Source organism: Mycetomoellerius zeteki, unplaced genomic scaffold (assembly GCF_001594055.1).
Source record: "Mycetomoellerius zeteki isolate Tzet28-1 unplaced genomic scaffold, Tzet1.0 scaffold1175, whole genome shotgun sequence".
NCBI lineage: Eukaryota > Metazoa > Arthropoda > Insecta > Hymenoptera > Formicidae > Mycetomoellerius > Mycetomoellerius zeteki.
This window is the reverse complement of record NW_017256100.1, coordinates 9,477-13,719: the sequence shown is the minus strand read 5'-3', so window position 1 is coordinate 13,719 and position 4,243 is coordinate 9,477. Positions and strand designations below refer to the sequence as shown.

The window sequence follows — 4,243 nt, the reverse complement described above, 5'->3', positions numbered from 1 at the left end:
ACTACATTGACAGACAAGAGAAGACGTTTTCTTGTCATGACACACATCACTTTGTACTACTTTACAATCAGGATACAATGTGCACGACATAAAAGAATATGGCATATTTTCTCGACTTACATTGACTAGTACAGTTATTGAACTGCTAGAGTGTTCTGAGGTTAGCATTAATCAAAATTCTGGTAATGTTGCGTCTGGCTAAACGCGATCTAATAAATCCATCTGAAAAGTATTAAACAAATTTTTATAGTATGGTACAATATATTATAATATAATCCCACATTTTATAATACAATATAGTACCAAACGTTCTAATTGTAAAATCGTGAATTTGTCATAACAACCAAAAATTCTGTTTGGTTTAACCAAATGTATTTAACTATAATATATAGGGTGACACACACACACACGCACGCACGCACGCACGCACGCACGCACGCACGCACGCACGCATCAAACCATTTTTCTCACGCATTAGAGAGAATAGAAGATCTGTTATGGATTATATACCTGTATTAAAATCACCACAAAGGTTAAAATTGTGTTGTTCAACCGAAAATAGTATATACCTGTATTAAAATCAATTTGAAAGAATTAATGTAAAAGAAAATATAAAATAACAATATAAAAAATAACAATGGAATATATATAAACCCAGTTAAAAATGAGAAATGATTTAGATATTATATTGCATTATTTAGACATTTGCGAAAGATTGAATACGTGATTGTTCTATTATTCTAGTGTATACGTTTTATTACGATCTTATACTTTTATTCAATAGGGGAGAGTGGTCTATGGTAAGTCGGACCGTATTCCAAATAGAACATTTTTAATTTAAATGAATACGGTTAAGCAGATTTGCGTACTATTTAATGTAAAGTCCTTATAAGAGACCGAACATGTATTCAGTTTGACTGTTCTCTGTCATAATATTCATAAAATAGACGCAAATATGTATTTTCAGTCATCGTGCGAAAATTTTTTTAAAAAAGAAAATCCTTGCAAATCATTATTTAAAAGGTGTTAAAAATTTGAAAAGTAATTGATTTAAGATTACAGAAGAATTAAAGAGTGTAGAATTCAAAAATATCAAGCATTTTGTGATCACTTTTGCGGTTTATTGTAAACTTTTGTTCCAATGTTCCAAAGGACCCGTGTCCAAATCGGAAAGTACAGTAGATAACTTATAGGCTTCTTTGTAGTGCTGGTGATCGGCTGACCAGATCTGATCCAAGGAATCAATAAAATATCATAAGTCATCAGACTCAGATTAGTTGAGTTTTATTGATTTCAATTCTGATAAGATAATATAAACTGTCAGTAATTTTTTTTCTGACAAAATTTTTATCTTTAACTGTCAAATTGCTCGTTTTCACTCAATACTAAGAAAAATACATGAAAATACAGGGTGGGCCATTTAAACCTTCGGGATGTTTTTTGGGAATAACTTGAAAAAAAAACACAAATAATTTGTTATGAAGTGATTTTCGTTTATTTTGAACTTTGCAAATTTATTCTGATCACTTTTTGAATATTATATCGCGTAAATGGCCACCGCCAGAGCGGATGGCGTAATGTGCTCGTTTTTCGGCATTTTCCATCACTTTCTGAAGTGTTTCGGGCTCTATAGCGGCCATTTTCCGTCGGATATTGTCTTTCAAAGCTTTCAGGGTCCGTGGCTTGTTGACATAAACTTTGGACTTCAAAAAACTCCACAGGAAGAAGTCGGGAGCTGTCAAATCAACTAAGATTACCGGTGCCCAAAAATTTTTGGTGTAAATGTCTAATAGTATGGTCTGAAGGCGCTTTTTTCACTCGATATTTTGCACGATATGCACGTTGCGTTTTCACAATTGAGAAGTTGTTTTGAATGTAAAGCTGTACGATAACAGCGCGTTGTGGTGGCGTGTATTGTTCCATGATACAAATTCGCTTGGACTGACGCTTCGAAAATGTGTTTACATTAGCTGATCTGACAACAGATGTCAAAGTTACAAGGTTGCCGAATGCCGAAGGTTTAAATGGCCCACTGTGTATTTTAAAATTCTATCTAAAAATCCATAAAAATAAAAGTCTTCGATTTAAACCAGGGGATAGTCCGATTTGAAACCATTAGTTCCAAATCGGACCGAAAAAAGCATTTTACATTTTCCATTATGGTTCAACACAGGTCAGAGATACGTCAAAATGGTCAAAAATGGAGGGAATTAAATGAGTTCAGGTCAGAGATACGTCAAAATGGTCAAAAATGGAGGGAATTAAATGTGCTTTTCAATGGCACCTTCGGTTTTACGATCAGATTTTATTTACGCCTTATCAAGAGCAAAAACTGTAATTATGTTCGATTTAGACCACTGTCCTCTATATATAAGACCAGGCAAGCGGAATTATATCCTGAAAAAGTCCCATTCCAAATTTTACCTCTCTTTGCTCTATTTGCAATATACTTTGTAAAATTAACGAAATAGTTAATTTAAAAGACGATAATTTTAAACTATCATTTATGACAGCTTGAACGCTCGCATAAATTCTGTCAAATGGATACGTAAAAAATTAAAACCTTATTGTAAAACATCAATTGAGTTACATTTTCAGATATCAAAGAAACAATTACCAATTCTTTAAATTATTAACATTTTATTATTTTTAACTTCAATGTGTGTCAAAATCAACTCTTCCTTTTAATTTCAAAATAAACAGCATTTATTATTGTATGCACGTAGTAAATCATAAACTAAACAGAAAATTATAAAAATTAAATTTGAATTCAAATTAATATATCTTCTTGAGCTAAATTATTTAGTTCTATCGGTTTAATTAAGTCAACGGCACATTGAGAAAAATATAGATTCTTCTTCTAACATGGCTATTTATTAGCATATTGATATTAACATTACCACAAAGATTCTTAATTTAATTGAATTTGTCAATTATTTCAAATCCACAAAGATTCTTAATTTAATTGAACTTTTAATTATTTGGTAATATAATATATATGAAGCAATACCATAATTATGTTACGTACTTTTTTTAATTCAATGTAATGTCCTACCTATCCTTTATATCATGAACTCACATTTATGTATTTTAATTGTTATTTTCGTTAATGAGAACACACAAAATATACCTGATGCATCTCGTGGTACAAAAATTTTAATTTTTTATTTACAATTTACTTGTCATAGTAAAATTTTCAAGTAAATGCCGAAGTGTCATCTAACTTAAGAAATTGATCTACAGAAAATATTACTATAATTACGTATAGAGAGAGAGAGAGAAAGAGAGAGAGAGAGAGAGAGAGAAAGAGAGAGAGAGAGAGAGAGAGAGAGAGGAGCTGTAGTAATATACAGTACAATATTACAGTCATATAAAATACAATAGATTTGTAGAATAGAGATGCACAACAAATACAATAGTATATTTGACACATAACCGACTACTGTATACCGAAAAAATTATATTTTCATAAACATAATACGACTGGCGCGCAACACTCCTGACCACGCAACACAGTGCATCGGGTGTATGTGTAACAGATCCGCAGGATTAACAAAAGATGACATGTTTTTTAAATGAACAAAATAACATGTTTTTTAACACGTTTTTAATGGTTCACACGTCCTTTATACAGTATTATAAAAAAGCAACATTATCATATTATAAACATGTTTAAAACTCGTTAAAACATCGATCAAGCATGCTTCAAACGGTTTAAACCATGATTTTACCAACCTTACCGTTTCGCACGTTTACAGTTATGATATCATGGATAGCCCAGATCGTACATGACAAGTATTCGTCTTTAACAAAGTTATTATTTTCATAACTGTTTAAACTGGCCGCGACGTACATCTATGGTTTCGATAAATGAAAGGTATCGTCTATGTTTTATACCTAAAGAAGCCGTAAAAATATTTAATATATTATATTATTTTATGCATAGTTTTATAAAATAGTTTCATAGAATGAAAATATAACGAATATAATATATTCGGCTCATAACCGAATACTATATATCCGCAGAAATGTGCCGAATAACCAATTATTCGACTAATATTAGGTACGATTTTAACAAAAACGATATGGTGGACATGCAATATTCTGATCAAACCCCCGCATCATCGTACAGCGTGTGCTCATGTTACAGTATCTCATAGTTCGCAAAATATGTAATGTTTTTATTTACGAACAGATCATTGTGTTTTTTTAAAACACGTTTGTTATGTTTCATTGATTAATT

General features: G+C 31.2%; 1 pseudogene; it reads right to left on the bottom strand.

Moving 5' to 3' along the window:
- Positions 1-1,523: 1,523 nt before the first annotated feature.
- Positions 1,524-1,923, bottom strand: LOC108729570 (uncharacterized; annotated as a pseudogene).
- Between the last annotated feature and the right edge of the window lie 2,320 nt (positions 1,924-4,243).